The 27546-nt window shown below is 37.1% G+C and overlaps 1 protein-coding gene across 2 annotated transcripts in view; it reads right to left on the reverse strand.

Moving 5' to 3' along the window:
- Positions 1-27546, reverse strand: part of RRP15 (ribosomal RNA processing 15 homolog) — a 48475-nt gene that overhangs the window by 1335 nt on the left and 19594 nt on the right. The window lies entirely within an intron of this gene.

A 27546-nucleotide genomic window follows, 5' to 3' on the forward strand; every position in this document is an offset into this window, starting at 1 on the left:
ACAAATATGTAGTACTATGTTAAAATATTTCAGCCTTATAAAAGAACCATGGAAGCAGAATTAAACTTTTTTTTTTTTTTTTTGCAGTGGGAGGTGTAATACAGTAAAATCTAGGTTTGGTATCAATTTTTAAAATCTTCTGACAATCAAAACAGACTTACAAAATATCGTTTAACATTCAGTGATAACTTATTAGAAAATGTTTGGCAAATTATTTTAACACAAAGAGAAATTTAACAAAGGTTTTTAATCCAAAATAAAGGCGAGAAAATGAAACTAACCTGATACTGTGCTAGATTTTAATAGATGCTATCTCATTTAACATTTGATAAAAATTTGAACCAAATGTTCTTTATTTAGGTTATGATCTCACTGCCTGCCCAAATCATGGACTCAAAAGACTAATCACATGCTAAAACCATAAATATCTGAAACAGGCAATAAACATAATAGGTAGTCAATTCATTTTGTTTATTCATAGGATTTATATAAAACTATGTAAGAGAGTCTAAGAATTACAGCCTCTTATTTCATGCTACAACAGTCCCACCTTGTGGCATTAATTAAGTAATGCAGGATGCTGAACTCTCAACTGGTTTCTTTCCTTCATTCCACAAATATTTACTGAGAACTGCATATCAAATACCTTTCTTAGTGTTAGAAACAGAGTGATGAACAAAACAAAGTCCCTGTCTTCATGGAGCTAACAGTCTGTGCTTTTCTACTTATGCCATTCACAGAAATACACAATGTGGGAAAAATCTCTCTAAATATACGAGAACCCATTTGGTTAGAAAATACTGTTACCTTATGGGAGCCATTAATCATATAAAAAGCAATTATTAAGGGAAAAGATGTTAAAGACATTTACTGGGTTAAGAGATTACTTATCTAATTCTGCTGAAGCTATCTTTTATTTTAAAAAATATAGCCCTGAAACAGTCATACCATTTAAAAAAAAAAAAAAAAAAGGACACTATTACAAACAGGAAAAATCTCCTCAGGGCTTGTCCCTCAGTAGAACCCAAAGACAGGACAGCATATAAATGTGAGCAAAGATTTCAGAAATGACTTAGTGAATCAAACAGTGCACTTTATACTATAATTTAACCAGCATAAAGAAACAAAAACATCTGTGCTAGGTTAAACCCAATAGTAAGACAGTTCCAATGCTTTTCACGCCGCACTGATAGAGAGTAATGAAGTAGAAAGGCAACTGATAACGCTGCTCACGGAGGATGCTAACACCTCCCCATCCCTCATCTCTACAGTGTCAAACCCACATTCCTAAAAACGATTTCTGCTTCTGTCAGATTAAATTACCTAACTGGATAAAAGGCCATTTTCCCTGATTCAACTGAAGTTTTCTTTGCCAATCTCCTCACCTTACTTAAGTAAGAGAGAGTTGCTCCCAATGAACAGAGATCCACTTAGAACCAATAACTGTAACACTTCTCCTGCCAAATTAACTATTCAAAGTTTTCAATTAAATTCTAAAAAGTGTATGCTTCCTGGTATAGGCATACACAAATTACTAACTAGTAAAGACAGCCTGACATTAATGTTTGTGTTTACATGCGAGTATGCACAACCTTAATGGTAAGGCTCCATGTTTAAATAACTACACCCAACATGCTATGAACACGTTACCGACCCGGAGCAGGCAGACCCCATGTGACCGACCTCAATGCAGACTTGCTTCTACATGAGAGCTCACCCTGACAGCCAACTGCTGCCGCATCACAGAGTCGCAGGCGCCACAAGAAAGGAGGGAAGGAAGAAGGGGAGACGAAGACAAAATCTTAAACAGGCAGTTCAGAAAGAAAGAAAGGAGTAACAGTGGACCGAAGGAAAGGATTCATTAATTAAAATGCTGAGACCTACTGTCTCGATCAAGACGATCAAGTAAACGTATGTTTTAGGCAAAGAGAGCGATCATAGCATAAATTCAAAGCTCTTCTCAACTGTCCAACTTGAAGATAATGAAGTAAAGCTTTACTGGGGGTCTTGGTGGTGGCGTTCTGGTTTCCACGCACTCATAGAGCCTGCTTCAGTCCGTCTCAAAGTGTGGCCCTCACACCGGCATCAGCATCACTTGCCAGGAATTCACAATCTCAGGCCCATAAATACAGAAACATTAAAAAAAAAACAACCCCCAAAACTTGGGCCCTGCTCCGGACCTACTGAATCGGAAACTCTGGTTTAATCTGTTTTAACAAGCCCGCCAGTGCTTCTGAGGCTCACTAAAGCCTGAGAACCACCAAATAAAAGGACACGTATGTCTTAGTGACAGTCTTCTTTCACTGCTGTAAGACTAAGTACACTTTACGGCTGAGAGAGAAAAGATTTCAGATTTTGGAATCCAATGTCAGATACAGCACTGGACACTTGACAGACTGCCATCATTCAAGCTACATTACAGTGGCATTTTTATACCACAAAGCAACAATATGGAGAAAAAAACAGACAACATAAAATTTAGTACTAACAAGTGTAGGTTAACATAGTTTAAAAACAGGTATTTTCTATAGTATCTCTCAAGATGGCAGCTCAAGAAAAAAAATATCTCTCAAGATGACCCTTTAACTTCGAATGCCTCCACATGCTGAAGAAATATGCAGCAAGAAAAAAGGCAGGGGATCCGTGTTGAGGTGGCTGTTTGAACATAAACGAGTCCTGCTCAACGGCACAGCTTAAGCAACCATGGAACAGTGACTGTTGTTTTAAAGACATAATCCACAAGGACAAGATCCAAAGAGAAAAAACAGCAACAAAATTGTAGAAGGTGGAAGCAGATGGACTGGAGGAGGGTGTCTTGGCAAAGCCAAGGAAGGTGAATCCTACGCCTGCAACCGTCAGGCTGACAGCTAACCCAACTCACGCTGCAGAATGCTCAGGGGAAAAAACAAAAACCTAGACACGGGCAGTTCTGGGTACTTCTGGAAGTGAGGGTAGGAACAGAGGAACCAAAATAAAGAGAATTGGGTGAAAGTTATCTTAAGAAACAATCAGGTCTCTAGATCCGCTCCCCACTCCACACTCCCCTGGCAGAACACTTGAGGTTTAACCCCTGGAGAGGTTATGAGCTAGCACAGATGAAGGCAAAGGTGCAGTACCAAAACCAGGGGATTAAGTTACACACACACACACACAAACACACACACTCCACCCCCAACAATGAGTCCCAGGCTTCTTCTCACATTGGGCTCCCAAAATGCTGGTCAGCAGATCTTTTTACTCCAGGCAGGAGATCAGGAATACTCTAGGAAATCTGACCAGTTAATAATAAGTAACCCACCAAGAGAAGCCTACATTAAAGCTCACATGTCATGTGGACAATATACACATACTCAGAGTTTCCAGTAACCTTCTTTAGGATTATTTGTTCTAGTCATGAACAGACAACTAAGGCTTATCAGAAAGAAGACAGAGAATAACATAAACAAACACAAACATTTAAAAAGCAACTTGCTTGGGAGATTGGATTGACATATATACACTAATATGTATAAAATAGATAACTAATAAGAACCTCCTGTATAATAAATAAATAAAATAAAATTCAATAAATAAATAAATAAATAAAAAATAAAATAATAAAAAGCAACTTGCAGGAAAAAGAAACTATTCAGGCAGATAGCAGAAGCAAGAACTACAATCCTGCAGCCTGTGGCACAAAAACCATATTCACAGAAAGACAGACAAGATGAAAAGGCAGAGGGCTATGTACCAGATGAAGGAACAAGATAAAACCCCAGAAAAACAACTAAATGAAGCGCAGATAGGCAACCTTCCAGAAAAAGAATTCAGAATAATGATAGTGAAGATGATCCAGGACCTCAGAAAAAGAATGGAGGCAAAGATCGAGAAGATGCAAGAAATGTTTAACAAAGACCTAGAAGAATTAAAGAACAAACAAACAGAGATGAACAGTACAATAACTGAAATGAAAAATACACTAGAAGGAATCAACAGCAGAATAACTGAGGCAGAAGAACAGATAAGTGACCTGGAAGACAGAGTGGTGGAATTCACTGCTGTGGAACAGAATAAAGAAAAAAGAATGAAAAGAATTGAAGACAGCCTAAGAGACCTCTGGGACAACATTAAACGCAACAACATTCGCATTATAGGGGTCCCCGAAGGAGAAGAGAGAGAGAAAGGACAAGAGAAAATATCTGAAGAGATTATAGTCGAAAACTTCCCTAACATGGGAAAGGAAATAGCCACCCAAGTCCAAGAAGCACAGAGAGTCCCACACAAGATAAACCCAAGGAGAAACATGCCGAGACACACAGTAATCAAATTGGCAAAAATTAAAGACAAAGAAAAATTATTGAAAGCAGCAAGGGAAAAACGACAAATAACATACAAGGGAACTCCCATAAGGTTAACAGCTGATTTCTCAGCAGAAACTCTACAAGCCAGAAGGGAGTGGCATGACATATTTAAAGTGATGAAAGGGAAGAACCTACAACCAAGATTACTCTACCCGGCAAGCATCTCATTCAGATTCGATGGAGAAGTCAAAAGCTTTACAGACAAGCAAAAGCTAAGAGAATTCAGCACCACCAAACCAGCTCTACAACAAATGCTAAAGGAACTTCTCTAAGTGGGAAACACAAGAGAAGAAAAGGACCTACAAAAACAAACCCAAAACAATTAAGAAAACGGTAATAGGAGCATACATATCGATAATTACCTTAAGCGTGAATGGATTAAATGCTCCAACCAAAAGACACAGGCTTGCTGAATGGATACAAAAACAAGACCCATATATATGCTGTCTATGACAGACCCACTTCAGACCTAGGGACACATACAGACTGAAAGTGAGGGGATGGAAAAAGGTATTCCATGCAAAAGGAAATCAAAAGAAAGCTGGAGTAGCAATACTCATATCAGATAAAATAGACTTTAAAATAAAGAATGTTACAAGAGACAAGGAAGGACACTACATAATGATCAAGGGATCAATCCAAGAAGAAGACATAACAATTATACATATATATGCACCCAACATAGGAGCACCTCAATACATAAGGCAACTGCTAACAGTGATAAAAGAGGAAATCGACAGTAACACAGTATTAGTGGGGGACTTTAACACCTCACTTACACCAATGGACAGATCATCCAAACAGAAAATTAATAAGGAAACACAAGCTTTAAATGACACAATAGACCAGATAGATTTAATTAATATTTATAGGACATTCCATCCAAAAACAGCAGATTACACTTTCTTCTCAAGTACACACGGAATATTCTCCAGGATAGATCACATCTTGGGTCACAAATCAAGCCTCAGTAAATTTAAGAAGATTGATATCATATCAAGCATCTTTTCTGACCAAAACGCTATGAGATTAGAAATCAATTACAGGGAAAAAAATGTAAAAAACACAAACACATGGAGGCTAAACAATACGTTACTAAATAACCAAGAGATCATTGAAGAAATCAAAGAGGAAATCAAAAAATACCTAGAGACAAATGACAATGAAAACATGACGGGGCTTCCCTGGTGGCGCAGTGGTTGAGAATCTGCCTGCCAATGCAGGGGACACGGGTTCGAGCCCTGGTCTGGGAAGATCCCACATGCCACGGAGCAACTGGGCCCGTGAGCCACAATTACTGAGCCTGCGCGTCTGGAGCCTGTGCTCCACAACAAGAGAGGCCGCGATGGTGAGAGGCCAGCGCACCGCGATGAAGAGTGGTCCCCACTTGCCGCAACTAGAGAAAGCCCTTGCACAGAAACGAAGACTCAACACAGTCATAAATAAATAAATAAATAAATAAATAAAAGAACGTGAATTTCTTTAAAAAAAAAAAAAACAACATGACGAACCAAAACCTATGGGATGCAGCAAAGGAAGTTCTAAGAGGGAAGTTTATAGCTACACAATCCTACCTCAAGAAACAACAAACATCTCAAATAAACAACCTAACTTTACATCTAGAGGAACTAGAGAAAGAAGAACAAACAAAACCCAAAGTTAGTAGAAGGAAAGAAATCATAAAGATCAGAGCAGAAATAAATGAAACAGAAACAAAGAAGACAATAGCAAAAATCAATAAAACTAAAAGCTGGTTCTTTGAGAAGATAAACAAAATCGATAAACCATTAGCCAGACTCATCAAGAAAAAGAGGGAGAGGACTCAAATCAATAAAATTAGAAATGAAAAAGGAGAAGTTACAACAGATACCGCAGAAATGCAAAGCATCCTAAGAGACTACTACAAGCAACTCTATGCCAATAAAATGGACAACCTGGAAGAAACGGACAAACTTTTAGAAAGGTATAACCTTCCAAAACTGAACCAGGAAGAAATAGAAAATATGAACAGACCAATCACAAGTAGTGAAATTGAAACTGTGATTAAAAACTTCCAACAAACAAAAGTCCAGGACCAGATGGCTTCACAGGTGAATTCTATCAAATATTTAGAGAAGAGCTAACACCCATCCTTCTCAAACTCTTCCAAAAATTTGCACAGGAAGGAACACTCCCAAACTCATTCTATGAGGCCACCATCACCCTGATACCAAAACTAGACAAAGATACTACAAAAAGAGAAAATTACAGACCAATATCACTGGTGAATATGGATACAAAAATCCTCAACAAAATAATAGCAAACAGAATCCAGCAACACATTAAAAGGATCATACACCATGATCAAGTGGGATTTATCCCAGGGATGCAAGGATTCTTCAATATATGCAAATCAATCAATGTGATAACCATATTAAGAAACTGAAGAAGAAAACCCATATGATCATCTCAATAGATGCAGAAAAAGCTTTTGACAAAATTCAACACCCATTTATGATAAAAACTCTCCAGAAAGTGGGCATAGAGGGAACCTACCTCAACATAATAAAGGCCATATACGACAAACCCATAGCAAACATCATTCTCAATTCTCAAGATCATTCTCATCATTCTCATTCTCAAAAACTGAAAGCATTTCCTCTAAGATCAGGAACAAGACAAGGATGTCCACTCTCACCACTATTATTCAACATAGTTTTGGAAGTCCTAGCCATGGCAATCAGAGAAGAAAGAGAAATAAAAGGAATACAAATTGGAAAAGAAGTAGTAAAACTGTCACTGTTTGCAGATGACATGATACTATACATAGAGAATCCTAAAGAGGCCACCAGAAAACTACTAGAGCTAATCAATGAGTTTGGTAAAGTTGCAGGATACAAAATTAATGCACAGAAATCTCCTGCATTCCTGTACACTAACAACAAAAGATCCGAAACAGAAATTAAGGAAACAATCCCATTTACCATTGCAACATAAAGAATAAAATACCTAGGAATAAACCTATCTAAGGAGGTAAAAGACCTGTACTCAGAAAACTATAAGACACTGCTGAAAGAAATTAAAGATGATACAAACAGATGGAGAGATATATACCATGTTCTTGGATTGGAAGAATCAATACTGTGAAAATGACTATATTATCCAAAGCAATCTACAGATTCAATGTAATCCCTATCAAATTACCAATGGCATTTTTTACAGAACTAGAACAAAAAAATCTTAAAATTTGTATGGAGACACAAAAGATCCTGAATAGCCAAAGCATCTTGAGGGAAAAAAACGGAGCTGGAGGAATCAGACTCCCTGACTTCAGACTATACTACAAAGCTACAGTAATCAAGACAGTATGGTACTGGCACAAAAACAGAAATATAGATCAATGGAACAGGACAGAAAGCCCAGAGATAAACCCACGCACCTATGGTCAACTAATCTATGACAAAGGAGGCAAGGATATACAATGGAGAAAAGACAGCCTCTTCAATAAGTGGTGCTGGGAAAACTGGACAGCTACATGTAAAAGAATGAAATTAGAACACTCCCTAACACCACACTCAAAAAATAAACTCAAAATGGATTAGAGACCTAAATGTAAGACCGGACACTATCAAACTCTTAGAGGAAAACATAGGAAGAACACTCTTTGATATAAATCACAGCAAGATCTTTTTTGATCCATCTCCTAGAGTAATGGAAATAAAAACAAAAATAAACAAATGGGACCTAATGAAACTTAAAAGCTTTTGCAAAGCAAAGGAAACTACAAACAAGATGCAAAGACAACCCTCAGAATGGGAGAAAACATTTGCAAATGAATCAACGGACAAAGGATTAATCTCCAAAATATATAAACAGCTCATGCAGCTCAATATTAAAAAAACAAACAACCCAATCCAAAAAAGGACCTAAATAGACATTTCTCCAAAGAAGACATACAGATGGCCAAGAAGCACATGAAAAGCTGCTCAACATCACTAATTATTAGAGAAATGCAAATCAAAACTACCATGAGGTATCACCTCACACCAGTTAGAACGGGCATCCACAGAAAATCTACAAACAACAAATGCTGGAGAGGGTGTGGAGAAAAGGGAACCCTCTTGCACTGTTGGTGGGAATGTAAATTGATACAGCCACTATGGAGAACAGTATGGAGGTTCCTTAAAAAGCTAAAAATAGAACTACCATATGACCCAGTAATCCCACTACTGGGCATATACCCTGAGAAAACCATAATTCAAAAAGACACATGCACCCCAATGTTCACTGCAGCACTATTTACAATAGCCAAGTCATGGAAGCAACCTAAATGCCCATCGACAGACGAATGGATAAAGAAGAGGTGGTACATATATACAATGGAATATTACTCAGCCATTAAAAGGAACGAAATTGAGTCATTTGTAGAGACGTGGATGGATCTACAGTCTGTCATATAGAGTGAAGTAAGTCAGAAAGAGAAAAACAAATATCGTATATTAACGCATATATGTGGAACCTAGAAAAATGGTACAGATGAACTGGTCTGCAGGGCAGAAATTGAGACACAGATGTAGAGAACAAATGTATGGACACCAAGTGGGGAAAGTGGCGGGGGAGGGGGAGGGGTGGTGGTGGGATGAACTGGGAGATTGCGATTGACATATACACACTAATATGTATAAAACAGATAATTAATAAGAATCTGCTGTTTAAAAAAATAAATAAAATTAAATTAAAAAAAGAATATACTGGATAAACTTTAGTCAGTTGCTTTTAGTGTCTTTTACAAAAACAAGAAGCTCTGGGGAAAACAAGATGATTCTGCTAGGACAAAATGCATGACAGGACAATACTGCCTGGGTGTGGTTTGGTTTTTAGTGCCTGGGGCATAGTCCATATTAATAGTATTTCTCATAATCCTCCTGATATGATCACTGGAGAAGAGTGGGAATTGAGCTTTTTCACTTATTTCTTAAAAGAAAAAAAAAAAGGAACTATTCAAATAAAGAAAATTTAGGGGAAAATACCATTAATATCCTTGAAGAGTTAGAAGATTATATTGCATCCACAAAGCGAGAACAGTTACTATTTTAAAATAAACATTAAGAGAATAACAAAGAGCTTGAAATTTAAAACGCGATGGCAGAAATAAAAAAATTATAAGGGTGAGAAGATAAAGTTAAGGAAATCATGCAGAAAAGAGTAAAAAGAAAAACGTGATGGAAAACAGAAGAAAAAGTAAGATAATCGGAGAACCAGTCCAAGAGGTTTAACATACAAATAACAGGTCTACAGACAGAGATATGCAAAAATGGAGAGGAGGAAAATCGATGAAATACTTCCAGAAAATTTCCCGAAAGTGAAGCACACACATTTCCAGAGTTAAAGGAGCCCTCCTGAATGTCCAAAACACTAAAGAAAAATTGAGCCACATCAAGGACACCATGTAAAATTTCAGAACAAAGCGGTGCTAAAAGAACGTGCTATAAGCTGCCAGAAAGCAAACAAATAAATCACATACATACAGATGATCAGGAATCAGAATAAGATTCAGATTTTCCTACAGCACCACTGTAAGCAAAAAAGCAATAGATGAATGCTTTCCAAATGCTAAAAGAAAAGAATTTCCAATTGAACATTTAATACCCAGATGCACTGTTATTCAAGTGTGAGGACAGAATAGAGGCACTTTCAGACACATGAGGTACCCAAAACTTTACTTCCAATTAAGCCTTTCTCGAGAAACTACTGAGAATGTCCTCCACAAAAAGCTGGAGTAAATCAAGAAGAGAAAGACACAGGAAAGAAAAAAATCAGGACATCCAACGCAGGAAAGAGAAGGGCATGTCCAGGATGAGACTGAATGGAGACTCCAGCACGGTGACTACAGTCAGGCAGGGAGGAAAGCTTGCAGCAGTGACCTCGGGAAAGGCTGCCGAGAGCTGTCATCACCAGCCAACTGCCACAGTCCCATCATTTTAACTGGACAAAACCCCTAGAGGGTATGCTTTACCGAAACAGTGGGAATAAACCAAGAAAGAAGAAGATACGAGTTCCAGGAAACAGGGAATCCAATCCAGCAGACATTCCAAGGATCAGAAGAAATTTACGTCCCAGGATGACAACTGTGAAGCGGCCCAAGACAGCAATCAACCCAGAAAAAGGAAAACAGAGGATTCTAGGAGAGAATGTCTCCAAGAAAGTTTTTATAATAGATACATTACCTGAGGTAATTTGATTTTGAAAAACTAAATAAATTGTGGAAGTTAAATATGAAAATCAAGGCGATTATTCATGTCAGGGAAAACAAATAGAAAGGAAACATAAGTAAGGAATATTACAATCTTTAGCTGTAAATAATACTTGTACAGGCATAATAATATATGTTGAACACTGAATTAGCAAAAAATTATAAACTAACTATATTGAAAGGACAGCCGGGAGGAAACAGACTGTGTGAGAGGAATGAAATCTTTGCCTACAATAAGAGAAAGCCAATAGGTAACACCTCAAATTGACAAATCAAAAGATCTGGCTGTGTGATAGTCGGGAATATGAGATGTGTAAGTGCCAGCAGAACTAGCCACAGGAGCCAGCTGTCCTGGTTGCCCAGGTTGCCCTGGGGTCAGAGCCGTGCAGAGCAGACAGAATGGGGCAGAAAACTGCTTTATTTGATAATGAACTTTTTGGCAAAATGTGGTCTTTTAAACTACATGCCTAAGTAAAAATTAATTTAAAAAGGAAAAAACAGGACAACAAGGAGAAAACCAACTATTCTTCAATCATTTCCACAAATCCCAAGTTTTACAAGCCTCCTCCAACATCTTCCTAAAAAAATCTCTCCCAAGAAACCTTTCTGGTTTTATTAACCATAATGATTCTGCTTTCCTTTCTAACTTATTCAATGAAAAAAAGAATTATACTATGAAGCTATTATGTGCCAGACACTTTATATAATATTCCCTTGCTTCTCATTCTCTTAAGTTTCCTAGCCAGATTGCCATCGTCCTTCTCATCTTTAATAAGGAAACTAAGGCTCAAAGAAGTGAAGCAACTTATTTAAGTCAGAGTTAATAAACGGCTGAGTCAATACTTAAATCCAGATCCATTTGATTCCAAAGCCCAAGTTCTTTCCATAATACTACACTGCTCTACAACTTAATCAGTATGAACAAAATATATTACTAAGTCATCTGTTATAACCTAAAAATTACACAGTAGAATGAGTACTAAAGTACACTGAAAACAACTGAATACACTTTCAGATAGTTTCTATGAAAGTCAAAACTTGGGCAAATTATCTCACACAACAGATTTACATAATTTCAACTTACTGGATCTTTTCCATAAAGATGACTTAACCATTAAGTAGAAAACTTCCTAAATGCTTGGAGCACCCACAAAGAAAAGGTAGATCAGAGATTAATATAAGAAAAGGAGAAAGCTTGAAGCAAATTCCAAATGTGTCATTTGTTGGTAAAATTTGCCTAGGGTGATCCCTAGACAGATTTCATTAAATGTTAAGACATCATGAGAATTAAAGGTTTTTGTTTTATTTGTAAAATAGAAGTAGTGGCAATATGATGTATTATGTTTACAACAGGAATAAAAAACCAAGAGAGTTCTGGATTTGAATCATTGTTAACCACTGACTACAACACTACAAATGAGAAAGTTTAGATAGAGGTCCGAGATTTGAAAGAAATTAAATGTACTTCCCTTTCTTAACCTTGGTATAAATGTAATGTAAGAGACAGTTAATCATACTGTACATGTGAGGCACAGATATTTACCACCATCAGATGGAAGTTGTGTTGACTTCTAAGTCTGGATGTCTTGACATCTAAGACTGGATTGATAAAAATTTAGCAGCTTATGAAGTCTGTCAGGGTTACTGCAAGGCAGCAATGACTCAATGACCTAAAGCAACCTACAAGACAACTCTCTGTGCCTACATCAACTGAAAAATAAAACTGACTTAAATGCAAAAAACTTAATGAAAACCATATGACGCAAGGAAACAAAATAGTCCCCACCCTCACTGGCCTGGTTTTACACAAATATTTAATCAAGATCATACAGAAGCAGTCTGTGTTGATTTTGAAGATGAAGACAACCCTTAAAAATGTTAATCAGCTTCCATTTCAAGGTTCAAACATACACTGGCAGCTATTGAAAAGAAAACTGAAAACAGAGGTTTGGAATTATTCATTAGTCTAATACCAAATAATTAAGAGCTTAACCTCATTTCAGTTTTGAAGGGGGAAAATTAAAGTCAAATCCTAAAAAAATAAACATTATAATCATATCTAAATTTAGCAATCAGCAATAGCTGATTTCATTGCTTTCCCTAAGAAGAACGTTCTGTTTTCATTTTAATTTATTTTCACCTAAACTAAAAAAGGTTCATACTGGTTAAATTCATCTTAATACCTTTGTTGTTGCAAATTTTTGTAAGCTATTTACAACTGTAGTTAGTAATCTCCCCTACATTTGTGAAAGGAAAATCAAAATGGAGTTAGTATTGCTAAGAGAGCCCTCTAAAACACAGCCAAGGGACCATTAAAGAAGTGTGACTTATGCACATCTCAGCCTGGATGGAATCTGACCTTTTGACCTGATGAAGCCATCCAGAACATCTACCAGAAATTCGTGACAGCATAGCCTATCTACTTACTGGACCCTACCCTAAAACAACTCATGATTTCTTAAGGACAAAAATATTTTCTGACTTCAGTCAGAGTCAATCACAATTCTCGTTGGGTGACTTTTAACAACCTCATGGCTTTTCATCTTTATGATGAAACTTTCTCTTCCCTGGAACACTCTTCTGGGATCACCCAAATCTTCTGCATCTCTTAAGACCCCAAATAAACTCTTTTCTTATTTGCAGACTCCTGCTTCTTCTTTTTTTTTTTTTTTTTTTGGTTGACATATTAAATCCTATCTAGAAGTTCTGCCTGTGAAATGAAGGGTATATGAGAAATCCCTTTATATAAAAAAATGTATTCTGGTAGAAATCAAGAGGAGTAAAATATAGCCCCAAATCTTTAGAATTTAAATAAGAGCACAAATGATTTTCTAATTGTGCAAGACACTGTAACATCCCTCTAAAGAATTGAAAATTCAATCATAAAGGATTGAAAATTTTCAATCTAGAATATACGAGAATTCCAATGAAGAACCTACTGATTCAAGTTTATGTGAAAGATCCCATATCTAAACAAACTCAAACTTTTCTCTGATTCTCAAAGATTTCTTAATAAGCAATTCCTACTTGTCTTTATCAATTTTTGCCTTCTCTATTCCTTCACAAGCTTGTTTAACTCTTTTACTAGGATGGTATTCCAGGCAACAAGCCCACTGGGCTTCATTTTTGTTAACTTTTTGTTTAGTTTCCACATTCTTGTATAGTTTACAAATTCAGACGGGTAATTTCTAAGATCCAAGCAAACTAGAAAAGCATTTAATAAGGGATCCCAGGAAAAAAGATCAAGATGCTGAAATCATGTCACCTTTCATTACAGCCCAAGCACATACTAAATGTACAGAACTCTCTAAGAAAACCTAATTCTGCCTGGCTTTCCAAGAATTCAGGTCTAATATTCCCGGAAAACAAGCTTTTTTGATGCATATTTTTTTCATCCATTATATTGTTTTTTGTTTTTATTTCATTTGCTGCCCTTCATTTTACTATGCACTTAACACTTATGTCCTTGTTCAAAGTGGTTCTATTTGGTTTCTTCTGTTCTAACTTGCTATCTACATACATCTAGCTCCACAAAATTAAGTCTTAGGAAACATTCCTGCATCCCTGATTTTCTTCATTGTTTATATTCTCTTAAGAATTGTTAAAAGCTGACTATACTGCCTAAAAAGACAAATAGAACATCTCAAGGAGCCTTTTGACACAAGTGCTCTATACATTTTCATACTCAATTAGGATCATGAAATATTTAGAATACACTCTGCCAGTCAGTCTCTTAAAGCACATCCTTATTCTTATATCCACTACATTACATAGTACATTAATGAGAATTCAGATTTATAAACAAATTAGCAGAGTTATGAATTTATCTAGAAAATAGACACCAATGTTTTACTATCAAAACTTTGTTAAAAGCTTAAATGAAAAAAAACATACATAAGCCCCTCCTCCACGTGAGGACACAGCAAGAAGACATGTCTATGAACCAGGAAGCGGGTCCTCACCAGACACCAAATCTGCCAGTGCCCTGATCTTGGACTCCTAGCCTCCAGAACTTTGAGAAATTAATGTCTGTTGTTTAGGCCACCTAGTCTGTGATAATCTATTATAGCAACGAGAATGGGCTAAGACAGCATGTTACCTGACTATTTCCTCTTCTGAAATATGAGGGATGATAATAGTAAATACTCTCTCCCTCACATATCACATACACACATAGCCATAAAGGTCATTGATATAAATAAATGGCTGCTTTTGCCAACAGAAAACTCCTTGTCATTCTTTTAAATGTAATACGTGATTATTATCCCTCCATTCTTCTCCTTAATTTCTTGAAGTACCCAACCACCAAGGTCCTTGCAGCAATGAAACGTACAGACTTCTTGCTAGTCCAACACTGCAGTTAGTTTATGAGACGGGGTATCAACAAGGAAAAAAAAATTTTAAAAATATCGAAAAGTTCTTTGTAAAACCATGAAAAGCTATACAAACAAAACTAAGTTATATCTGGTAGATAATATGCATACTATCAATCAATCTACTGAAGTCAACAAAAGATTTAAAAATAAATGGATTGTCTCACTAGAGTTCCTTGTACAAATGGGTGATTCCAAGTCTGGGACACAGGAAGTTCAAGGTTTGGTCTGGGACATCTTGTTATCCCAGAAAGCAAGAAGTACTCAAAGAAAAATGGGGTCATGTCAAAAGGGCACAAGAGCCAGTTTGCACTGGTTCCCATTACCTCATTTGTGAATTTAAGCATCAGAAAGCATAATGTTTGTAAAATATTGAACAAATAAAAATTCTTATGTCCATGATACTAAACAAAAAACAACAACAAAAGGCGGGGGGGAGAGAAGGCTCTCTTGCCAGCACTGGAGATGACTGCTAACCCAACTCCCCACTCCAGAAAGCAGTAATTAAAGGGAAGGGGACATTAGCCCCCATCTTTAGGAAATTAAATTCATCCCTAGAAAAATAAATAAATAAAAAATAAATGAGAAAATCACCATTCTGTAAACTCCAATGACATAACTGTTTTAGACAAGGATCATCAGTTGATGCTAAAAGGCAAAGGAAAGATGGAGAAAGGTATACTTGCTCCTTCCAAAGTTATTCATCCCAGAAATTACTTTATAACTGTAGGGGGAAAATGCACTTTTAATAAGGGACTATTTATTACCACTTTAACCAAATGAAAAACTACCATCATTAATATGGGATGTGATGCAATAGTAAGTACACAGCATCTAAGTATCACACCTATGAAATAGGCCAAAAGAGTTTAACCTAAATCCTAACCTTTAGTCCTAACTTCCAGCCTACTAAAAAAGGGGCACAGAGGAACAAGTTAAAAGATATCATGACAAAACCATCAGGCAAGTTCGGAATCTGGATTCATTCTTCAAGACAACTAGTTTGTCTCTTTATATATTCTTCTTAAAAAAAGGTGGGGTGGGGTGGGAGAGGACAAGGGACTGGTCAAGAAGAAAAGAGACCAGGATACAACCACATGTACGGTGTGAACCTCAACTGGATTCCAGTTCTCGAAGTTATAAAAGAATCCTTTGAATTCTGTGGTATGTGAATCACATGACAATAAACCTAATTTTTAAAAAAGAACCTCTGGGACAGTATAGGGACTACCTTCAAATAATCACCCCAAACAAACAAAAACTAGATGGAGAGAGGATAGGCAGACAGCTATAAAATAAACACACGGACAAGTGCTAACAATTTTAGAAACTAGGTGACAGAAATACTGGTCTTTCACATGTTTTTCCTGTTTGAAAATTTTCTATAAAATAACTGAAAAAAAAAAGGATTCTAAAATTTCTATTAGGCAAACAATGATTAAATGATATCCAATAACTTTAAATTCCTTGATAAATGAATAGAAAGTCAATTCTAACAGTAAACTTATAAAGAATTTTCTTTTCTTTCTTTTTTTTTTTTTTTTTTGGGCCACACTGCGTGGCTTCCGGGATCTTAGTTCCCCGACCAGGGATTGAACCTGGGCCCACAGCAGTGAAAGCGCCGAGTCCTAACCACTGGACCACCAGAGAATTCCCCAAAGAATTTTCTAAATAAGGCTAATGAGTTTCATAATTCTGAAGTGTTTTACTATAATATTTTATCTTACTTCCTCCTTAACCAGTTTTAAGGAATGAGATTTTAAAGGGGGTCATTCCCCAAGTGCTACTACATAACCTGTGAAGGGGAGGTGAGACCCAGAACTCAGCAAGCTGCCTTGCTTACCTCTCTAGTCTGGGCAGGCAACACTGGGGCTCGCCAGACAGCCCCCCTTCTTTCCAGCTCATCTAGGTGACAGCATGGAGACAGTTTTCTGTTCTGCTTCTAAAAGAGTACCTCACTATTTTAAGCACACAGGCACTAATGGCTGAAAGACAGTTCTGGAGCAATACAGACTAGGTTTTCATCCAGAGTCTGTCAATTATTATCAGTGTGTCCTGAGGCAAGTCATTGAATCTGACTTTGGGTTTCTCATCTTTAAATGAGAGTTCTAGCATTTCTTAAAATGATAATTATATAAAAACACGTTCCATAGTACCTGGCGCAAAGCGAACAATAATAAGGCCCCTCCTAGCCCATTTACCCTGTCCCTACCACTAATGCCCTGAGTCATCATGTACACACAGAACCCCCAATTGAGGACATATGTGATCTTCTAATGTTCTGCGCACTATTCACAAAGTTGAGAACATTCAAATAGTAGGAAAGCACCCACTTAGAAACCAAATCCCCCTTGCTAAGGAAAATCTTGTTAAGTTACACAGTTCAACCACAGCTTGAAGTGTGGGGTAACAGAAAGTGGACACATTTCTAGTCCTCAAAATCTAGTTTTATTATTTTGTAAGAAGTATGCATTACTAGGCCAGACACACCTAAAATGAGAGAGAACCTTTCAAATCTAAACACAATTTTTATTCAATTATTAGATAATTTTTGGACGATCCAGTAATTCAGCAGTAGTAACAACAGTTTCCTTTCAAACTAGCTTCCAACTTCAGATTCATCTTTAACTATTATCTGTTAGGAAAAAATAAGAACTGACTATAAGAAACTCATTCTAATGACATGCTATTGCAAACATTTATATAGTGCTTACTACATGCCAAGCTTTCTAATTCTAAGCACTTTACATATACTAAATCACTTGACTCTCACAGTATCTCTGTGAGATCGTTATACCTCCTAGAATGACTGTCTTAAACAGAGAAGTATCCTAGGTTTGGTGTGGGGAAGCAACCCATCTGCAGTAAGTGGCAGACCAAGTATTCTGAACCCAGGCAGTCTGGTTCTCTAGTCTGTGGGTAAGATAATTCTTTTGATTTTTAAAAATGCACCGTAAGTGCAAACACATGGGTGTAAGACACACCTTGTGCAGGACATTTAAATTAAAAAAAAAAAAAAAAAGAAAAGAAAGAAAGAAAAAGCCTCAACCTCACTGATGAAAATCCTATGCAGGCAGCCACTTCAGCCATTTCAAATAGAACATTTCTTCAAAGCAGGCCAGAAGATGTATGGCACCATTATTAATTTTTATTTTAACAGTAACTAAAGATTTCCACAGCAGCTCCATAATTATATTTTTCACTTATACCCATATTTCCCCCATGTCAAATGCTGCATGTTACCACACTGCCAAACATAAGTTCACTTTGATTAAAACTGCCATTCAAATCAGAAACCACCCTATGTTAAAATTAAACAGCATATTTTAAAAGTGAGTACAAAGAGAAACTGGCTTTAGACTGTTCCCATCAACAGCAAAGTGTACAATCATGCTCATTCTTATTTCAAACTTGGAGTCTCTCTTTTGTCTAAACTCTAATCTATTTAGGCATTTTCAGTAAACAAACATTAAGCTGAATTATTTACAAAGTGAGCATTCCACACATTCCTGTTAGAGCCGCTTTTATGTGAGAGCAAAACAGTGTTGCCCTGCAATGTAGGGGCAACTTAAGGACAGCATCTTTCTCCACCCCCTTGCCTGCCTTCCACACCCCCAACTCCTTTTAAAAACTGAGGCCTGAAAATGGCCAGGGGACCACCTAGGGACCTGTGTGAGGAGTCCCTCCATTCCTAGGCTTTCTCCTTTGGGAGGAGAATTCAGTAGGTCTATGAATCAGCAGGAATGCACAGTTTTAAAAGTACACAGCAATTCAGAGTCTAGGTCTAAGTTACCAAGATACCAAAGAAGCCAGGTATTGCAAAAGTATCCCCACCACTAAATACCTAGCTGTGAAGAAATCACATGGTTGTCATTTATGAGAAATGTATGAGAAACAGAGCCCCCTAACTTATCTCTATGTTTGACACTTAAAGCACTCATATCAGAAAATCAGAAAAAAGTAAATACCTAGTCTCTTCCAGTAACTTTTCCCCTTGATTTTGACTGAAATTTGTTGTCCTGCAATCAGTAAGGAAATTACTTTCTAACAGAAACTAGCTAGCACTTTCTCTTACTACAAAATTATTATTGCGGTTTCATTATAACAAAAGCCCAAATTGATATATTGACAATTTCAAATAAATGAAAACATTGCAGAAAGTCTGTAATTCAAGAGTGTTAAGTAACATACGGTCAGTGATCTCCTAACAGCAGCCAATATACTCTCCTTAGAGACTTAACAGATTTAAATTGCATCACCTTTGCTTCTGTGCCACCTTTAAGGAAACAAGTGCTTAAGTTCCAAGAAATCTGACTGAATTTTAGTCAACTTTTCAAGAAAAGAGCAAAAGGAATAATCACAACTTTGAAAGGTAAGGGAAAAAATTAGCAGCTCTAACTATTAAAATCTTGATTATTCAACATATTGGGAAAGCATCACTCTAGACTGCTATGTGTTCTGAATGGGGGAAGGAAGGTACTATTCCCTTAAGGATTAGAACTAATCTCTAATGAACACTTTTCTTATACAAAATGTAAGTTTTTTTTGCTTCCTTAAACAGAGTGTCCTAAATACAATTTTATCTTAAAAAAAAAAAAATTCACTCAGGGTCAACATCAAGAAAGCAGCCAATGTGCCCTGCCACATGTTGGTATGTGGCTGGTACATTCAGGGCTGCATTTATTTGGTCACAGGGAGGGATTTACAGATTCTGGATTAGAGAATTCCCTCCAAATAGGTGACAATTAATTCTTTAAACCTAGAAACGTTTACGTTTCTAAAGTACACTATTCACCTTCCCCGACTGGGTAAACAGACTAACTGTCCTCCGCGTGTCCGGGACGCTGCAGAGACAGACTCGTGAGCTCCTGCAGTAAGCGGTCTCCACACACACACTGCTCTTCGGGCCGCCCGTTCCTTTGTGTCAGGCTTCCCACACTAACCCAGGGCCTCTGCCCCGCGCTTGACGTTTTTGACCTGATTTACTGTCATCTGTCTCATTTCTCATTACAACCTGGAGCAGACATTGCCTCCAAAAGTCTTTACCTCTCAGACATGTTCCACCTTTTACAGTCTTGACTTGGTGAAAGCTGTCACCATTTCTGAATCTCCCAAGCTGTCAACCTCATGGTCATCCACAGTCCCTCCCTCTCCTTCATCCCTCTGAATCAGGTGAGTCCCAGACCCAGTCAACCTCAAAACTGCCTCTCAAATCTGGCTCCTCTTTTCTTCTCACCCCCATGCAACCTTAGCTCACCCCCTTTTAGTTCTCCCCTCCTGCTCTGATTACCACAATAGCCTCTCACTGGTTGGTCTTCTGACACAGGCTTTACATCCTCCAGGCTTCTTTTTCTTAAAAATAATCAAACCTGATCACATCACTTACCTGACGAAAAATTACAACTGGTTCCCAAATGCCTAAAGGATAAAGTCCAAATTCCTTAACTGAAGGTAGGAGACTAAAAAATCTGATCCCAACTTACTCAGAATCCCCTTTTCTAACTCCCCACCCATCAGCAAACACCCTATATTCCAACCCCTATGGAAGAAGAAAAGAGAAAAGAAAGAAAGTTATAAAGAATGTGAAAAACTGGAAAACTGTTAGGCTTTTTTCCCTTATAGTAGTACAAAGATTGGCAGTTTCCTCCTAACCAACTGCTTAAGTGTACCTTGAAAAGTAAAAATGAGATGCACTGTCTCTTTTTCCTTGAATTATTACTAATGAAAATGTCTACTGATTATGGCTTCATTCTCTGATGCTTATTTCATTTAAGTGTTTTCAAAGACTGTCTCAGGGGGCTTCCCTGGTGGCGCAGTGGTTAAGAATCCGCCTGCCAATGCAGGCGACACGGGTTCGTGCCCCGGTCCGGGAAGATCCCACATGCCGCGGAGCGGCTAGGCCCGTGAGCCACAACTACTGAGCCTGCGCATCTGGAGCCTGTGCCCCGCAACAAGAGCGGCTGTGATAGTGAGAGGCCCGCGCACCACGATGAAGAGTGGCCCCCGCTTGCCACAACTGGAGAAAGCCCTCGCACAGAAACGAAGACCCAACACATCCAAAAATAAATAAATAAATAAATAAACCCAAAAAACAATAGCAACATATTAAAAAAAAAAAAAAAACTGTCTCAGTATAGGCTGGTTTCAGCAACACTGAACACTTGTTCCAATTTGTGACTTTCTTTATGAAATTCTTTAGCTTGAAGGTAAACACTTCATCAGAAGTATCACTCACTGCTGCCTCCTTCCCTGTTATCATCTGAATTCACCATTAAACAATTCACCATTAAACAGCTTCTTCAGTTACTCAAAGCACCTTTACCTACAGGCTAGGTTGGTCCAATGGATGAACTAGTGCCACCACTACGTTTGCTTCATGACATTTTAAAACCAAAGCTAAGGTTCTTATATTCTTCCAAAGCACATTCCTCTTGAGAGTCACATTTTCTATGAACATTCTCACATCATAATTTTTCCAACTTTAAAACTTTCTAATTTCATGAGCTAACATCTGTACCACCTGGAACACATACTAAAACAATTTTTCAAATGGTTTCTCTTCTCGTTTCTATATGAAATATTTGATGGACTGATTCATTCAAAGAACCAACCTCCACTGAATTTGACATTCAATACTTTACCCCAAATTTTTATTTTTTGGCTAAGAATCACTCTTTTCTTAGGCTTTCTCACTTCTACTAACAATGTTCCCTTTCATAGCCCTATCTCACAAAATACAAATAAAATAAAAAATAAAAATAAACTAAGTCCCCTGTATTGATTTAGCAAGATTTACTGTGACATGATATGATAGGGAATAGAGAAAACAATGGGCATAAAAGTGGATACTGGGTAGTGAACTCACCAGTAAGTGACATACTTCTTCTGCATATAAGCTTTACAATATGAGGAACTTTTTAAAAAAGGAAATAACAAAAAAAACACAGAGTGTTAAATTTGTGAATGCCAAGGTGTAATGTGTTTACATTTATTAACGTGATGTATATCCTCTGTACAAATGACCTGGCTTAACATGATGAAAGAGATACACAATTATTTATTAAGAAAAAAAAAAATTAAACCATACATATGTAACTGAAGAAACAGCTCATTTTTTTAGAGATGAAAAATACTCAGAATAATAACTGCCCTAGGCACTAGAGTGAAGGCTTTTTTTGATTTACAAATATTAGCTGTTATTTCTTCTGAAACAAGCCCATCAAGTACCTTTTTGTCTTACTTCACAGTACCCAAGCTCAGCTCCAAGGAGTAAAGTACAGTAATTGGTGACTCAAATGTAATTTAATATATCAGTGTGACATCTTTTAAAATACTTGTAAGTCATTTCAAAATCTCTTTCCCTAAAAACGATCTTTAAAAAGCAATTACACCTTTTTTGCCCTAAGGAGGGCTTTCTAACATATGAGTTCCCAAGTACTTTGCTCTAGAAATAATGACTACCTACAACAAAATTAGGAAAGAAAAAGATTTAAAAACTTCTAAGGGCAACAGCATTATCCAAGTCAGCAGGATCAGAGGAGGAAAAATGTCTTGATAAACAGCGAATGATATGAAAGGCAGTCTTTGGAACATATCAAAAAGTACTCCAATCTAGGAACCAAAAGCCTTGAAGAAGATCATGGTTTTAAATGAAATAAGCAGACTTTAAACAGCTGAAGTTGTAGCTCACAAAAACAGTAAATATAAAAACATAAAATGAAGTCAAATGTAGATGTATAGTGCACAAATACATATTATCCTTAAAACAGACTTATAAATCATAGATATGTGACTTGTAAAGAAATGAATTAGTAATTCTCGTTATCTATCAGATTACATAACAAAAATTAACAGACTAGTCAAATTTTTTAAAAAGCATATACTCTCTTTTCTTCTTTATTTTCTAAAAAACAATGCTAAACACACATGTGCCAGAGCATGAATCTAAATATCTAAAGACTCTCAAAGGAAGAGAGATAATCACAACGATTGTTTCCAAAGAATATGCAAACCCATAGAAATAGAGGTGAATATATCTGCTTCATTTAGCCTCTTTATATGGCTAAAATTTTAGGAAGTATGCCTATAATGTATTTTTCAAACAATTCACTTCAAAACATTAAAAATGTCAAAATTTAAAAGTTTATTGTTGGTGAAATACTTTATAATCAACTTAAGACTCCAGTAATTCCATTAAAGCAATAGGAAGCTACGATAGATGAACCTTTTTGCTTTTAAAATAAAAAGGTCTTCCAATTAAACCCCAGACATGCATTTATCTCCAATTCTTACAGAAAGCCTACAAAAATTAAAATAAAGGTATAAAAGTTATAAACATACAAGGAAACAATACAGAAGGGAAAACAAGAGGAGACACAATATGCCAACAAATTTTGGGGGATGAAAACTAGATAGAGTAGTAGCAACCAATTAACAGAGAAAAATAAGCTGATGTTCAAGTGACAAACAGTGGATCCATGCTCAGGAACTGGGGGCAGTGGGTGGAGGTAGGGGTAATGGGTGTGATAAAAACAGAAGAATGGCTGATAGTCCGTGTAAGAAGCAGTTACTAGACCTCTGGGTCCCCTTGCCAGCTTATGGAGGCAGGTGACTGACACTAACATGGACAGTAGTTTACTCCCTGAAAATATTAAACCAGAGAGGTCCTGGACTCTGGAACACTGGCTAACACAAAGAGCTTGTACTGGATAAGTGTACACACTGAATGCTGGAGCCCCAAAGACTACTCCTACATTCTGCTCCAAGAATATTGGCAGCAAGTTCTTACCCCATACATAGGCAGAGGATTATTAAGAGTCTTCTCTAGAAAAGATATAAAGTTCCAGAAGAAAGTCCTATAGAAACTGACAGTTGGACATTCCCCAACAAAAGCACCAACTCTCTTGATTCCTCTATAGCTGAGCTCACCAACCAGTAAGCTCTGGGCTCACACGGGGATGTTCAATCCGTTCTCTAGTACTTTACTCTTAAATATGAATGGACAGTAAGGATCACCATGTACTAAGGAAGGCCTCCAACTGGAAAGACCGAGGCCAAAACAAACAGCAAAAATGAGCTCAGAAGAGACTAAAACAACGCAGAGTAGAAGAAAAATTTAAGATGCCTATGATTAATTCCCCAAAGAGAACAGATAGTGCATTCGTGAAACAATAATAGGATCCCAAGAATAAAACAAAAGAACAAAAAGTGTTCTTCAGAATTAAAAAATATGAAGTCATATATTTTTAAAACTCAATTTAAGGGCTAGAAATCAAAGAACTTCCCTCAGTAAGGTGCCAGAGAGAAAGAAAATAAGAGGCAAAAAACTTATGAAAATAAGAGGATCAATCCAGAAGATCTAACAACCAATTAGCAGAAATTCCAGAAAGAGAACACAGAAAAAAAAAAAGGCACACAAATAATCAGATATTAAATCAAAGGAACCGAACAACGTGTCTAGAAGGGAGGAACATGAGCTTCTCACTGGGATGAGAGAGCCACCACGGGTTCAGCACAAGGAGTGAGCAAGCCGCCCAGGGCATTTCACTGCAAAGTTTCAGAACAGCAGAGATAAAGAGACGACCCCAAAGGTTCCAAGGAGTAAAGAACCAGAAATCAAAACAGCACTGGGGCCTCTCACTGGCAAAAAAAAAAAAAAAAAAAAAAAAAAAAAGAAACAATAACTTCAAATTTCTGAGGGAAGATTATTTCTAACACACACATCTATACTATATTAGTTTCCCATGTCTGCCATAATATTACTACCACCAACTGGGTGGCTTAAAACAACAGCCATTTAGCATGCCACAGTTCAGAATGTGGCCAGGACCCCCTTCCTGAGGGCTGTGGGAGAGAATCGCTTCTGTGCCTCCTCCAGCTCCTGTGGGCTGTCGGCACTCTGCCTCGTGGCAATCACTCCAGCCTCTGCCTCTGTTGTGACACTGCCCCTTCCGCTTCTGCCTGTCAGATCTCCCATGTGTCTCTTACGAGGACACCTGTCACTGGACTTAGGGCCCATGCAGATAATTCAGTATGATCTCTTCATCTCAATGTCCTTAACTTAATTACATCTGCAAAGACCCTTTTTCCAAATAAGGTACATCACAGGTTCCAGGCATCAGGACGTGGACTTATTTTGGGGGCCACCATTCAACCCACTACATATATCTAGCCAATACATCAATTAAAAATGAGGATACCCAAATCTGTTCCCAGAAAGCTACTGGTAAATGTAACCTCATCAAAATGAGAGAGAAAGCCAAGAGAAAGTAAGACATTTAGTCCAAGAAACAGAGACTACTGCACAGGGAAGAGGCAAAGGGAATTCCCAGGACAGTGATAAAGCAAAGTCAAAAATAGACAGTGCATATAGCAGGTAAAAAACCATCAGTCTGGATTGTAGCAGGGTGACCATGAAGAAAATAGTACTGAGAAGGGTTTAAGAGTTCTTTTGAAGAGTGTAGCAAGCCTTTGGTGCATAAAACGAAGCAAATGTTAATTCCAGGAAAACAAAAACTGTAAGGAAATAAATAAAGAAAATAATATTATCATATATTACTTGGCCTAGCAGTGAACAATGTTTACATTGAATACTGATTTAGCCAAAAACATGAATATGCTATATTGGAAGGACCGAGTATGAGATGTATGGGGTCGAAGGAATGTTAAGAATGCCAATTCTTTATCTTCCATAAAAGATAATATCTAATATTGATAACGAAACAGTATAAATATTATTTAATATATGGAGGTAAACACTAGAAGAAAGATCTATTACCTTGGGGCGAAGGGACAAGACAAGGGGTAGAGGGGGATGGGGAAGGGTACTGGCTATTTTATTTGGTCATAGTTCCCTTTTGGAGCGGTGTTCCTCTTGCGTTGAAAATAAAATTAAAAAAAAAAAAATTTAATGCAGCGAGAAAGAAAAGGTTCTGAGAAAAGTAACTTGTTCAGGGCCGTAACATAGCTAAGAAACATTTGTCACAATGTCTCAACGTTTCTAATATCTTGCAGGAGTATGGAAATTCTTGAAACAGGGTTCTTAAATTCCCAAGTCACAAGTCTTCCTAAGGATTCAAAAACAGACAAACAGACAAACAAATAAACCAACCAACCACACACAACACCAAGAGCACTCCTGAGGTATACTGACAGTAATGGACCTGACCTCTATGTTAGTTTATTACCACTCTACCCAGCTTTGCTTAATATAACACGACTGGCTCTTGTTTGTTTTGAACTTTAATGTCACAACCACCGGGTAAAGGGGCTGAAGACATGAAGGTCTTTCCAGATTGATATCCTGACAGATAGCTGCCAGTGAATCCAGTTTATATGTGGACGGACTCTAAAGATTTCACAATATTAGAAATAAGAGATTAAAAGCCTGTGTTCTGAATACTGTTATGCTCAGAAAAGAGACGACAATGAGCAACTTCCGTAAAATCTCTTCTGTCAGACTGTATGAGGAGAGAAGGGGCATTTATTAGGCAAATGTAGCAGCAGTGGTGCTAGGATAAGGTGAAATAAGAGAAAAGGGGGAAATCTTATTCTCTACTTAATTAATGTCCTCCTTTATCCAGTCCATTAATATATGACTCATTTCCGAATAGTGTTTTGGCACACCAAACCTATTCCCACCTTGGCCTTCCCGCCTTCTCTTCAATTGCCTTAAAAGTCCACCTATTTCAAGTAACCTACATAGACTTAACTGATCTATGTCCTAAATGAATAATGTAGGTTACTTTGAAATTCTCCCCACAAATGGGAATAGCCACTTAATTTATAGTCTATTGTACCTAGTGTAATTGATGATAATAGTCTAGACATACTAATTGAGAATTTGTATGTTGTCATGTTAATCTCGTTTACTTATTTACTTGAGATCATGTGTCTGTCTGAATTGTAAGCCTTTAAAAGATACAAGGATGGCACCTGGTACAAATAGGTACTTTACGTTTTTCCATAAGTATAAAATCAAAATGAAAACAAACATTTTTAAAAGAAAAAAATGTGCCAGGGTAGCACTGGTGTGGGATAGGTAGTTCTAGAAACAAATTACTTTTAAAGCAAAGCCATTTTGGTTTAAATCTCAAGGAATTTTTGACCGTGTCTCAGATTAATACCATGCCTGTGATCACTGAAGTAGAAAAAAAGAAGGTCAAGGGCAAAAGAGCAAATGGTAACAAAGAAAATGCAACAATTCCACTGAAAAGAACCCTTCATGTATTTTCATAACTCATGAAAAAACTAATCCCAAAGCAAAAACAAATGCTTCTGTTAAAACTTACTTTGAAACCAACGAGGAAAAGGGAAAAAAGTCTTTCCTTTTCCATTGCCCCGTTAGCTCTTTCTCATCCAATGCTGCTGGATCTTTCTCCAGTTCTTACAGTAAAATATCATTACATCACAAGTGAGAACACAGCCTGTTAGACTTTTTAACTAAGAAGTGCAAATCCCCAAACACAGTATTCATGTGTTCATAATTACTTCTGACAAACACTTTAAAAAGGCAGCACTAGTGAGCACCACATTTACATAAATATACAAAATTTGAGTGCTTTGATATTCAAGAGATCAGCAAAGTATAAACAGCTTAGAA

This window comes from Eschrichtius robustus, chromosome 3 (assembly GCF_028021215.1).
Source record: "Eschrichtius robustus isolate mEscRob2 chromosome 3, mEscRob2.pri, whole genome shotgun sequence".
Classification (NCBI taxonomy): domain Eukaryota; kingdom Metazoa; phylum Chordata; class Mammalia; order Artiodactyla; family Eschrichtiidae; genus Eschrichtius; species Eschrichtius robustus.